Source organism: Taudactylus pleione, unplaced genomic scaffold (genome assembly GCF_031769625.1).
Source record: "Taudactylus pleione unplaced genomic scaffold, aTauple2 ptg000086l, whole genome shotgun sequence".
Lineage (NCBI taxonomy): Eukaryota > Metazoa > Chordata > Amphibia > Anura > Myobatrachidae > Taudactylus > Taudactylus pleione.
In genome coordinates, this window is record NW_028284488.1 from 8,340,001 (window position 1) to 8,354,666 (window position 14,666).

The following is a 14,666-nucleotide window of genomic DNA, read 5'->3' on the forward strand; positions in this document are numbered from 1 at the left end:
CTGCAACAGTTTGCTCAGGAAGTGTGGGCCAATCATTTTTGAACTTGACATTTTAAATTGTTTTATTAATTAAAATATTCTGATGAATCAAAAATCAAATGCAAAATCTGATTTCTATTAAATGTGGAAGAAACCATGATGGATGCAAATTGTGTTTTTTACTGTCAAGTTATTTCAGATATATATTTGGGTTTTTTTCATGGAAGAGTACCAACAAATGTGTCCACATCTCTATTTATTTACTTAGCACTTTCTATTTCACACAGCGCTGTACACAATCATTGGTTCCTGAGGCATGGAGAGACAGGGACTTCTCTAAGGTCACGAGTTTGACTGTGGGATTCAAATCAACATGTCTATGTCAGTGATATATGGTCTTTAGTTTTAACTGGTAAGCACTGCATACACTGTGACTGTTTTACTCTGTAAATGTATAGCAACTTTCAAAATGTAATTTCAGCAAACAACTTCAGTTACTGGTCATATTACCTCACCCCTACTTCCCCTCCCTTCCATATAACTCTACCCCCCTAATTACCTCACTTTCCCCCTTCATTTGGTTTAGTGGTTTCTTTCTTTGGAGAGGTTGACACGTCTTCACTGCAGATTGCAGTATATTTTTAATGTGACAGTTATCATCTGCTTGTGGATGTATATAGTATTTCTCCTCATCAGGAGCCGACTGAACTGACACTAATCTGTTCTCTTGTCATCTGCCTTTATTATTATTATTATTGCTTCTGCTTTTTCTCTTCCTAGCACAATACAGGAAGGCATCTAATTGGAAAAACCAAAGTAATCAAAAAGCCAATTAATCATATAGATGAGCTGTGACACTTAGTGATGCAATCACCAGGAAACATCACCAGCTAGCTGGCAAGGTATTAGAAAGTGCCTTTTAATTTGCTCATGATGTTACGATTTCCATGACATTTACTGAAGGATAAGTGCCCTTGAAACTGGTTTCATTGACTTAAATAATCAGATTATCCATTTATAAGTTTGAAACCCATTTTAAAATTTTTATTCATTTTCGAGTCCCATAACTTATTGCTAAATATGAATACTGAAAAATAAACACACAGGTGATAATGTAGAGTTGTAAAGAAATGCAATTTTTATTTATAAGTAAATGGCCTTTTATCCAGCTGCGGATACTCATCAATATTCTTATGCATCTGGTCCAATGTGACTGAGATGCATATTTAGTGCTTACTCCTATTATGAAAAAAAGAAATAATTCTGAAAAACAATTTCTCAAATTACCATCCCTTCACTCAGCTTCCTTGACCTTAGAGGTTTCCTACACTTGGCCTTATCCACTATTTTCCTCTAAAAATCCTATTAGACCTTCTTTTTGATTTTGTTCCCAAAGCTTCACAGAAAATGTACTGACTAAGGGAGTCAGTGAATTGGGCAATGCTTAACCCCTACTTTGTGAAGAATAAGTAGGACTCGTCCAAAGCTCTTCCGGGGTTCAAATTGGGAGGAGGGGGGGGGGAGGGCTTACCTAAAATTCCTTCCCTTAAGGTTGCTGTTACTAGGACCTGTGATGGGGCTTGGTGATATCATGTCATGCCATGATGACCTCATTAATCCCTGTCTTTACCAGAGTGAACATTGCAGAAATTTTCAAAGCCAGGAAAATGAGAGAGTACATTAAATGTGCTCTATCAAGAGCACATTTAATTGAAGGAGTGCCGTCTTTTAAATGATGTGGCACCTCTGTAGTGGTGGTTTGATGAATGTCTGTGATCACCATACAATAGCAACTTGCACTGCGGAAATCCCAGTAGAGCAGTCTTGGTGGTTAGAAAAACAAATACACACATTTGCTTTAAATTCTCATTCTTGCAATTTCAATTAAATAAAAACTTTTTTTTCTTTTTTTGGCAGTATTTGGTAGTTTGTCTTTGCTATGTGAGATGACTTAAGAAATCTGATGTTTATTTTCTGGAAATTAAGTGTTCTGGGGAAAAAAAGTGAAATAATTATGATATTGATGTTGGAATGTTGTTCATATACCTCTTTGCTGCATTTGACACCATTGTTCGCTCTTCCCTTAAGCTGGGTATATACTGACCGATATATTGGCCGATCAATTGATCCACCATTATATCTGTTGCCCGTCGGCCAGTGTGTAGCCGCGATATGTCTGTGAACAACGTCGTTCACAGACATATCGCATTGTTTCTGCTGCACAGTAGATGGAAAGATATATCTGCAGACATATCTGTCCGTCGCCAAGTGCAGACCGCCCGTACACATGCAGCCACGGGGAGGGGGGCCCGCTCCCTCCTACACACTGAACACATGATGGTTGATCACATGATGACTCGATCTGCAGATACAGGTATATCTGTTTAGTGTGTACCCAGCCTTACAAACGCTACATGTCCTTGGTCACACTGCTATCATGGTTCTCCTCTTTATCAAATAACTCTGTCTGTCACTGTTCTTTTCTCTTGATACACTGCTCCGTGTCCTCTATTAGTTAAAGTGACACAATGCTTAATCCTAGGTGATCTGCTCTTTTTTATCTATACAACTTCTCTTGACTAATGAGCTTCTTTTGCGTTACATTATTATCTGTATGTAGAGTATACTCAAATGAACTTATCTTTCAGCATCTGTTAATGACAGTGTTATTGGATGTTAACCTCCGGTTTTCAGATAATGTACTAAAAATATCCCCACCGGCCAACTGAAGTTTCTAATCTGACATCTCTTTCTGTTGAGAATACAACAATAAAACTAACCTGCAAGCTCATGAAAGGTGTTATCCTTGACTCAAAGCTGTCTTTTATAAACCACATTCAATCTGTATTCAGGTGCTGTTATATACATCTATGAATACTGAAAAATAAATCACACAAGACACTTTTACTGTAATACACTCATATGCACTGATCTCCAGCTTTGAATTTTACAATTCCCTTATTAGTCTTACCTTAACTATACTTTTTAGCCTTACAAATTATTTTAAATGCAGCAGCTAGACTGATTTTCCTCTCAAAACATTATTTTACCGCTCTACTCTGTCAGTTTTGTCACTGCTTGTCTGTATTCTACTAGATCCTGCACTCTTCACCGGATGATGAGTGGGCCCACTTGTGGTATAAGACTAGTAATTATGGACAATGGTGCTGACATCACTGGCCCTCCCTCCCAGGCAGCAGCAGAAGGAAGAACCTGGCAGCCAGAATGTGAGCAGGACAGTGTGCAGTGCAGGGGCATCATGTTTCCAGGCCTGGGCCATGGACTGCCAACAGAGCTTCCCTACCAGAGGAGAGATAGGGGATGGCTGCGGCACAGCAGGCCATGTGGATGTGTGTGGGTCCTGTGTAACCTGATCAGAGCACTTGGGGCTGGAGAGACACACACCCAGAGTGTCCTTCTGTCCATTGTATAAGCACAGAGGCTACTATTCTTGCGTGTGACAGTAATAGATTATTTTTGTATGTGAATTTTAAGGTTGTTTTTTAATTGTTGCCACTACAAGAACATTTTATAAAATAGTTGTCTCTCAGTTATGTGGCGCTGTAAGCAGTACCCAGCACAGAAAATTTTTTTTTCAAAGTATTACTCGAAACTGATTTCCTGGTGCTAATTGGGTACAAAAATAAATATACTAATAATTATGATATTGCTGCAAGTTCATACAGCCAGTACTCTTCTGGCAAAATTGCTACTTATAACCAAAAACTTCCAGTGAACTACGCAAAAACCATATAAAACATATCTACAAATATGTTGGATTGACACAAGGCTTCCTTTATAAAAAGATTTAATACATAGATCAATACATATAACACAATACAATAATGGCTAATTTCAATAGATTGCCTATTATTCTAAAATGGCTTAGTATTCAGCCAGTGTCATCTAGGAGATGCAGGAGGGTGGCGATGGGGGCGGGACCAAGCCCCTCCCCCAATGATGGGAATCACACCTATTTAGGGGGCGGGCCAAATGATGCTATGCTCAGAATCATGCCATTAGACCCCGCCCCCTATTCACGGACCAGTGGATCCCTGGGAAAATTCTCCCCATTTTGCTCTCTTCACTAGGACGTTGGATGAAGAGGGATGGATGCACTCAGGGCCTGATTCAGAGCCGCTCGTAAGCGGCCGCTCGTTCGCTCCGAGCGATGTTCGCACATCTGCGCATGCGTATGGGTTTTAGTACGCATGCGCGAACCAGTCAGTGCGGTCGAAAATTGTGTGCTCGCAAAATAGCGAATGCCTGCTAATTTGAGTGACAGGATGAGGCGTTTGTGGGTGGTAACAGGGGAAGGTGCTTGAAAACGGGGAGTGGAGATCCGAACGCAGGCGTGCCAAAAGGTCAAAACGGGCGTTTTAAGGGTGTGCATAATTAACAAAGCAGCGTCATCGACCACGTCAGTTGGGTGTCTTTTAGCCAGAACTGCTCGCATGATTGCGGTAGGAAAATGCAACCACAAGAATAGCGAGCAGTTCATTCGCCTTTCGATGTACTCGATTAATCTAATAAATAGCGGAGATGACGTATGATGCGAGGGGACGGGGGTGTTTTTTACAAAAAAAGTCCATGTTTTGTTCGCTTGTTCAGACATAGAGGCGTCAACAGACCGCAAAGAGCGAACGGTCAATTTAAATAGCCAGCCCCTTTTTCTGGACGATCGAGCGCAAATAGCGTCCGGCTCTGAATCAGGCCCTCAGATCCTTGTTAAAATCTGTTACCTACACTTCCATAATTGTTTCTGTTGAATTATCAAGTAGACCCACTTATAAATCATTGTGCTCAACATCATTTTAAGAGAAAGTGTATGGGGGATCTACCAGCACTGCAGGTGGTGCAGCTTCTACAGTACCTTAGGCGAGGGGAGCCCAGCAATTGTAGAAGTCCTTACCCACCCCCAAGGCACCCTCTAAGCATGCACAAATCCAGAAACTGTGCAGTGAAGCCCCAAGTATGCTCGGATGAGGTGGTCACTATGGTTCTCAGGTGGAAGATTGGAGGCCATTGATAATGGAGAAAGGTGAAGGTTTCTCATAGTCCCTAGATAAATAAAAAATAAAAATAAATGTGTGTTTCCGCATGTATGTAAATGAAACATGTTAATACTTGCTCTGTGTATGACACATAGCTTTTAGAGTTATAAATTGTATCGCAAATGTCTGACAAATACAGAGGAATTGCTGGACCTGGAGAATAAAAACAAAAGTGCACTCTCAGCATTTAGAATTTTGATATCATCTGTTATACCCCTTTTATACCAACCGAATAACCCGGGTTATTGCCGGGTCGATCCTGGTCGAGGCTCTGTGTGAACGGCTCCCTGAAAAGAACCTGGGACGATTTATCCGGCAATCTTACTCGGGTTGAGAGCAGGGTTGAAAACGGGTTGTTCCCGGGTCATGCGGCAGTGTGAACGGGTGCTACCCGGATTATTTGACCCTGCTACATTCCGCTATTTGTTGATTGGAGCTTCTGGGGCTCTGGCAGATGATGTCATTTGTCAGTGCCCTGCAGAGAGACGCACACGCAGCCATCACTTGCCTCCCTAACCTCCTGCACCACAGCCTGACCAACTGCCACAAAACGCAGGCTGATACACAGCCTGTTCCTACCCCTCTCTTTTGTTGCCTTTTGTGACCTCACCTTTGTCAGCCCTTATAAAAGACAATTTTTAATGACATCTATAGGGAAAAGCAGGGATTACCCGGGTTCAGTGTAAACGGGGCAAACCCGGGAATAACCCAGATCGAGTTGCAGTGTAAACGGGGTCTGAAGCCGAGTTCGACCCAGGATTGACCAGTGTTCAAATTCCAGGGTTGGACCCGGGATTTTGGTGTAAAAGGGGTATTAATGTGAACAAGTGTTAAGAGGAGAGCTGCAGAACTCAGGCGTGGCCGTCTTTGCTATTTTTCAAGATGCTTACTTATTACTGCAAAATTAAAAAATAAGTTAAAGAATTCTTGAACCACACCTGCCAATTAAATGCCAACAACTGATAGGCACTACGGATTTTCTATTTGCAAAAAAAATACCTATCGTGACATATTCTCGTCTACCATAGTTTTAAATAATACCCCTTTCAGACAGAAAAATCTCAAAATCCCGGATTTTTCAACCCAGGTTGAATCCGGGTCAAAGCACCTACCCTCTTTCACACAGCACATTTTAATCAGGTATTTCCCCGGTCAACCCCTTTCACACAGAACCCGGGGCATTCCTGCAATATACTGTGTGTCATAAGTAATGGACTGTTTTTTAGGGTGATAAAACTACTAGTTCTAGGTAAATTACAAACCTTATTTGTTCTGGAGAGCACTGAAATAATTCCACACAAACACAGATATTAAAATGAATGACAATGCCTTTACTTAGAGATAGATTAATCGTGTGTGTGTGTGTGTGTGTATATATATGCAGACTTACATCAAAATAAGATATACCAACAGCAGTAGTGAATACTTCTAAAAGAAATTTGTGACACCTAGTACAGATCAACAGGATAGCAGTCAGCCAATACCTCATACATACGTAATGGCACCCCCGACCCTCTTTCTGCGTCTACTCCCTGTTCTCCAACTTGTCCCCCCTTCTTCTCTCTCTGCTCATATTTATACCCTTTTTATTGTTTATACATCCAATTAATAGTTGCATTTTCTAATGAGAACCTCCTGCAGCTGCTAACACTGAGCTACTTGGCATAGTCTTATGTCAGGAGGAGAAGGGCGCAATTTCTGGCAGAGCGGTTAATACTCTACGCCGATATTTGTACAGACGGAGAGCCCTGATATTGGGCAGTATTTCATCTATCTTGAAACTTACCAGCGCAACAAGTCAGTCAGTGTGGGCTAGAGACTACAGACATGGAGAAGCTTTCTGGGCAACCATGGAAGCTTTTCAGTCGGAGCAGTGGATGACACACTTTAGGATGTAGCGTACTACATTCAACTACCTAGTGGAACTTCTCACCCCAGCACTCGCCAAAGTAAGCACCAACTACCGCAAAACCATCAAGCCGTGCAGGAGACTGCCAATTGTTTTGTGGTGGTATGCGTCCCCACGGGAATACCGCACCATCTCCTGCTTGTTTGGTGTTGGTATATTGACGGTGTGTGTGAAGTGACACAGGCATTGCTGGGCACCCTTTATCACTGCTTTATATCCAAGGTGACCGGCTGGATGACACCATAAAAGATTTCCTGCGACGTGGAGTTCCCCAGTGTGATGGAGCCATAGATGGGACCCACATACCCATTATTGCCCCCAATGACAACCCCAGGGATTACTATAAATGCAAAGGCTGGCAATCCATCATCCTGCAGGCTGCAGTTGACCACAAGTATTGGTAAGTATTATATGGTATTTTAATTTGAGTGATATGCTGTGGCCATGATTTGTATTGTTAAACACAACAAATGTATACTATTCAGTACCAAATTACTGGAAATATTTTTAGACAGCTATTTCAAAATATGTTATAATAATTGTAGGTATTACCTAACGTGTATCACCACAAATACAATGTCTGTTTCCAGTGTAAAAGTGCGTCATTCGGTTTTGTACATAAATAGGCCTAAGCCTTTCACAGCATGACATTTGAACATATATAAAGTGCACACATAAAACGTGTGTACAGAAAATGTAAAAACTATACCTATCAGTGGCGGGTAAAAAAGAGGAGCTGCAGCCCCACATTTTGACCAGACAGAGATATTAACAACATATATACATTCTTCTAGTATAGGCCAGATATGGGTCCAAACACTTGGCAGTCCTGTTACTGCAGGATACATATGAATGCTTAAAATGAGTTTTAGACATAATTCTTAGTTGTCCCTTCAGATAAATATAAAAAACAAAAAAGACCACATGCTGTGGTCATGTATTTGCCATTAGGCACAACCCCATATCAATATATGTGCTTCTACTAGAGGGGAGGCAGGCCTCATTAAATATAAAAACGAATTATAAATATACCTGTAAAAATAAAAAAAATATATATATATATAGTCTACAACTGTCTGTAGAAAGTGCTGTCCTGATTTGACACACTGCTATATGTACTGTTATGCATATTACCATCTGGATTATTATGCACGGTGCCATGTGGAGTATTATTCCCTCAGCCATCAGGACTATTTTTCACTTGGGCATGTGGATTGGTATGAGGTGGATTTTACGGGTTTGTTTCCACAAAATGTAAGCCTCTGTTATACTGTCGGTAATTTGGAAAATGACCCTCTGAGTAGAAAGGAGGATATATTGGATTAGTGCGGATTGTGTAATTTAGACACTAGCCCAGTGTTTCCCAAACTTTTTTGAATTACGGCACCCCTAAGCCAAATGTTTGTTGTTGAGAAATTCAGAAAAAAAATGTAGTAAAGTAAATTGTGCTTACCTGTCCTCTTTAGGCTCAGTTATGTGGTGGTGGACAGGTTTGCACTTCTGTTTGTCCACATATTTATATTACATTGACCATAAATAATTTTATTTTGTGCTAGACAACCAACCTGAGTCACCCCTGCAAGTGTCCTGAGGCACCCCAGGGTGACTAGGCACACAGTTTCGGAACCACTACACTAGCCCATTAAAGAAGGCCATTTGTGCTGCTCGGTTTTCCCTGGAAATGTGTTCAGGCATGCCCACAACCTGTGTAATAGCTTTTTTATAATTCTCTTTCGTTGTGAAAGAAGCTCTGGAATCGGACATCCTCCTGTGCCTGCATTTCAGCATCTGAGTCACGCAGCTGACGAGAATTTTTGTCATCGTGCGAGTTTCTTGTTCCATTTTCGACATCTTTTTCTTTGTGGGAACATTGAAGACTAGAAATGGAAGAAAAAAAAAAAACATTAAACATAAAATAGCAGTGATGTCAGCATATATGTGCTTGAGGCCTTCTACCTTCGGCACTCTAGCTTCACACTGCACTCTACTGGTTTTAAGTAGAGTGAGGCCCAGTACACACTACAATGACCGGCAATCTGTACAATTGTTATGGCAAAATCCCTTCGTCAGAGACCATAAAAGATTGACCATACACATTTCTCGTTATAGCATTCGTTATAACAGCAATACCCTGCACACAATATCTATTGTTTGGCAGTGCAGCACGGCCAAACCAAACATATCGTGTGTGATCTTTGGAAGCACACAATTGTGCAAACATACTACATGATCAGCACAATGTGTCCTTTCCAAATGATAAATCATGCTAACAGCATACATGTGTGTGTCCGGCAAATATTGTTGTCAGCAGTCTTAAATGTTGCAAAAGCTAATGTGCCCCACTGACATTTAAAACAGCATTTTAGTACAAAAGGTTGCCCCAAACTGCTGTTGGCAGTTAGCGCTGCCGCCAAGAAAACCGTCTTACAGGTTTGGAATCTGCCAGATACACCCCCTTTTTATTATTTAAAGAGAAGTTATTTTATCTGTTCCAAATGGATTGAGTGGAGGCTTCTTTGGGTAAAGAATCCATGGTAGAAAAGTTCTTTGAAATATGGGCGAGCTATATTTCCACACTTCCATTAGCTACTCAACAACTCACTAAGAGGGGCATTCAATATGAAACATTAACTTCACTGTCGAAGTTAACGTTTCATATCGGAGTTTTTACCTGCGTTAAAGTATCGGGCGCGCTCCCACTTATACCCGTATTCAATATAAAATTAACGAAAATGGGAAACTCCGAAGTTGGATTTGCGTAAAGTTACGAATTTTTCCTTAAAAAAATTGTAAGACCCCCCCCCTAAAGTAGTAAAAACATGGGGGATCACTATGGGTACCCCCAATTTAGCCTTTAATTGAAAGTCGGGGATTTAAATAGCCGCAGCAGGTGTTTTTTTTCCGACATTGAAGAAGTGATGCAGAAGAGCACTTAGGTTATTTTTTTCGTTTTTTTAAGTGGTCCCATCAAATTTGGGGTACATGAAAATGGGTACTAGCATATTTTTATGTCCCTAAAGTAAGTTTTTAAAAATTCTGCAATTGTGCACCTGCCGCTATAAATCTATTCTAGAAAACACCTACCGCATACTTGCAAAATAGCCCTGAACCTATTTCCCTATTGTTAAACAATTTTTTCCCATTTTTTTTTTTTCACCCCAATTTTTAAATAAATTTTTTGGGGTGTCCCTATTATTTTTTTAAACATTTTTTGACACAGTTCTTTTTTAAATGTCAGTCCCAGGGGTGCAGGCTATTTTTTTTAAGCCTGCACCCCTAAACCCCAATTCTGCACTTTTTTTCGACACTTATTCAATGGTGAAAACTTATCCCCGATTTTTATCAAAGACTTTTCAAAACTGCGATAAGTCTTTGAAATTGAATACGGTGTAAAACTAAAACCTGCGATAATGACATCATACCTCCGATATTAACGCAAAAACGATGTTATCTCACCCGTATTGAATACCCCTGTAAATGTTTTTCCACTTCCTTGTGGTACCTTTTACGTTTACTTGACAATGATCCCCCAGTGATTCAGTGATGATATCCCACACGATGCACCCTTCAACTATATTACCTATATTATCTATACTATTTATATTGCTTATATTTTTTATTACAATGATATTTAAGTAATGTATGTTATACATTTTGACCTTTTGTCAAATCAAATTGAAAGTATATGTTGTTCTGTACTCACAAACGCATTTTTTTGGCCTATTGTTGAATTGAATTGATTGTGTATATGTCTCTGATTAAATAAAAAAAGAATTTAAATAAAAAACAGCATTTTAGTAACAAGTGCCAAAAACAAAATTATTAGGCAAAATGCCCCATACTGTATAAAAAAGAAAGTGTGTAAAAATATAGTGCATTATAAAAAATTATTGTTCCTACGTAACGTTGGGGTCTAATTCTGTTCGTCAGCCGGTGTCCCTGCCGTGCTTCCAGTTGCCTCAACCACACCAATCAATAGTATCAGGAATGGGGTCATTGATAACCGCCTGCAAATCTGTGTCACTGATTTCAGTGATGTCTTCAAATAGCATTGTTGACGTCAATGATATGGATTGCTTGTTCTCTGGTGTCACACACCGTGATGATGCACTATTGGACGATGAGATGGAAATCTGATTAACAGTGCAGAATTGTCAAATATGTCATTATACTCTTCATAATATAGTCACTCCATTCTTGCAGCACCACTCTTTCTGCAGTTGTGGTTGTGGATTTTGTTGTTGTTTTTTTTTTCTCAGTGCCTTTAATTTGTTGACGACCTGTTGCTGTGTCTGTGTTATGCCCCTGGATGTCAGTATCTTGGCAATGTTTTTATATACACTGTGACATCCTTGACTGTCCCAGTAATTGACTTGCGGATCTCCTCTTCCCCTATAATCGGCAGCGACTCTCGAATTTCCTCCTTCCAATGTGCCATGCTGTGTCTGTATATCTGCAGCACAATTGTAACATCAGATGCCAGTGCCCCACCCGCTGAGCCAATCAGAGAGACTCTCCCAATCAGCCAGTGCCCAACCAGTTCAGCCAATCGCTGCCAGTTATCACGACCCGGGTTGCACTCTTTCACACAGCCAACAACCCATGTTTGTCCCTGGTAACTGCCTGGGTCGAAGTCCCAGGAATTTAGACCCGTGTTGACCCTTTCGCACAGAAAAAAAACCCAGCTTGTGTCAGAAAATTACCAGATCAATTTCTCTGTCAGAAAGGGGTATAAGACACAAGTGCTTTAAGAATCCTGATTACTGAGCAGGTTTCTTTCTAAACTAATATCAGCTTACTTCCACTCATGTGACACCTTTATTCCTGAAGCGACACTTCTCTTATCACCGAATTGGTCCTGGGCAAAATGTTTGTGTAATGAGGATCACACCTTTAAGCCATATCATGCCACTGTTAATGTAAATAGGTGGGAAGAAAACGGCTAATATTTTAGTGGTTTGCAAAATTAGTTGGACGTATATCTAGATTATTCCCACAAATATTTGTTGTACTTCTTACTCCATGTTCTCAGTTTCTTTTTTTTTTTTACTACCTTATTTCCAATAACCTAAGAGTATATAGAAAGGCATACTATTATGTCTTTGCCTTTTAGAATCTGTCTGTGTAAGCCTATGTGGTCCATATTATTTTGTGTCCCCATGTGTTCTGTTCTGGTGCTTTTCTTGTATAAAGTATGCAATCTTTTTATCTCTTTATTAAAGTTGATCTCAAAATACAGTAGTCACATAATGCTACAAGTTATTTAGGCTTCGGTAACATCATGATTTCCATTTTGTTTTTACATGATATACTTTCCTAACAATAAATGAGTAAACAAAATGGCTTATTAACTCTGTAACTTGTCAGGCATTATTAGCACAAGAAGTCAACACAAAGTATGTAAAGCTGTGAGCTGATTCTATCCCACACTCCAGGTATTAAATAGTATTATCAACCCTGCCTTCTGCAGCAAATAGGATTTCACCATTATGATGTGTCAGGATTTTCCACAAAATCAAATTTCCAAGACACTAAACGTCCATTTCCACAGCAAAGTAGCTTTATTCTCGAACTCTGCTTTCACAATAATCCGTTTGGTAGGAAATACTTGTAGCAATTGTGCAGTGGAATGATAATGTAATGATCTCTTCTTTCTCTCTATTCAGGGCTTAGCAAATTGTCACTGTGCTTTTCAATAATAGCCTGTGGGCTCTAGAAAGCAGAGACAATATAATAAAGAATTCAGTCTTATAGACAATAAGCCTTTTTTTTTGTTATGTGACTGAAATAAGATGAGCAGACAAAAACATTTTTTGTAGAATTGATGAGGATTTGAGAAAATGCCTCTATTCAAAAATGTTATAAAAAAAACAAAACAGATGGACATTTATGTTTTTAATCTGTAAACCTAATGTAGGGTTACACTAGCTTGGGTTCTTTTACACCAGGATACCAAATTCCTATAAGCTTGTGGAATTAATTAAAATGCAATTGAGAAACTATGTGGGAGAAATGTATTCTTATGACACTTATTGCTCCACTAAAGCTGAAAGCAATATTGCTGAGATGTATTAATATCTCAATCACCGGAGTGGGGGTGAGAAACTCCCACCTCTGGCGATCCCTGCAAGTCCCATAGTTCATCAGTTTAGCACTGATGTACTGTGTTTTACCTCACGGCCGGCCAAAATGTACACAGCCGTCACCATTGTACAGTACAAATACTTGCCAAAGTGAAAAAAATAAAAAAAGGTAAGCTAAAGAACTGTGCTTATCAGTTTTTTAGTAATAGTTGACAGATATTCATTGCCATACAACATTACGGCAACACAATCGTTACATCTTCACCTTTATTCCCGACCAATTTAGCAAATATTTAGTTATTTTACCATGTCTGTGCTCTATCTTGATCAACAGGTTTGTTTCGCTTTCATTTGAAATACACAATTGCCTCCTGTAATTTTTGCTCTTATGAGGAAACCCTTCAAAACGTTACAAGCATCTCAGACTCTGTAGGAATTCAGTTTGGCCATGGAAGCATAGAGTCATGCTATATGCCAATTATGTATTATTAGCAGTTTCAAAAAAAAGGAAAGTTAAAGCAATACAATTTATTCACATATATAGCATATAAAACACAATTTATTCACATCTATAGCATATAAAACACAATATTTGTTGGTACAGACTGCTATGCTCTATGTCAGGCATGGCCATTCTAATAGATTTTTTGGGCAACAGATGTAGCACCCACTTTCTCCAAAGGGCCACACAATAGTACTTTCTCTTTCATCCACTAGGGGACACTGGAGGTGCTTACGCTGGGGTATAGAGGCGTGGATAGCTGGAGCCGGCACTTTAAATAATTTAGAAGTGTGAAGCTGCTCCCCCTCTATGCCCCACCAGCTCTCAGTTTAGAAAATGTGCCTACGGAGCTGGTCACAACCTGCTGTGCTCCAGCAACACATTTATTTTATTTATTTAGTTTTATTATTTTCTAACATCTTTTTTTACACCTTTTATGTACCCTTCGCCACCTCTCTAAAGGTGGGGTCCGGGTACCTGGTGCCCTGTCTTTAATAGAAGGCAGGAAGGAGTGCACAGTGCTTATACTAAAAGCACTGACAGCTCCTTACCGCCACACACACAGCACTTCTACAAAGCCGGGCTGCCGGGCAGTCTTCAGAAGCGGCTGCCGGTCAGGTGACACCCCCCTCAAGAAGGAAGTGCTGTTCGGAGGGAAGCCGTCCAGGGAGCGCAGTGAGTAAATCACCTGCGCATCCCCCGTCTCCTGCCCCGCACGCGGCCAGTGCGGGATGCAGGAGCGCTATGGCGCTGATAATAGCACTTCTCCCCTCTTCCCACTGCTGAGCAGCTAGAGGCTCCTGTTCAACGGGGCTTGAGCAGCGGCTACAGCGCTGCTCATTGAATTGCATCTCCCCTTTCCCCGCTGCTGAGCACAGCGGGGCTTGCAGGGGGAGATGATTACTTAGTGTGGCAGCCATATTCGAGCCCCTGTGGGCTTGAGGAAGGGGGGCGGAGCTTAACAGCGCGGGCTCCCTGTCGCATTTACGCGGCTGTGAGAACAGCGTGGCTGCTGTTTGTTTAACCCACTGTTGCCTGCATCTCTCCATTATAGGTAGGGTGCAGCACAGGCAGAAGGCTGATTCTCCTGACTACATCCCTGGCAAGAGGCTGTGAGCAATCACTGGGGTGTAAGTGCA

The 14,666-nt window shown here is 40.6% G+C and overlaps 1 protein-coding gene and 1 long non-coding RNA gene across 2 annotated transcripts in view; both read left to right on the forward strand.

Moving 5' to 3' along the window:
- The window catches only part of CHCHD3 (coiled-coil-helix-coiled-coil-helix domain containing 3), a 344,018-nt gene that overhangs the window by 204,628 nt on the left and 124,724 nt on the right, over nucleotides 1–14,666 (forward strand). The window lies entirely within an intron of this gene.
- On the forward strand, nucleotides 308–3,355 carry LOC148529153 (uncharacterized). Its single transcript, XR_015877841.1, has 3 exons — nucleotides 308–391; nucleotides 760–881; nucleotides 3,076–3,355. It is a non-coding gene; the product is annotated as an uncharacterized LOC148529153 (long non-coding RNA).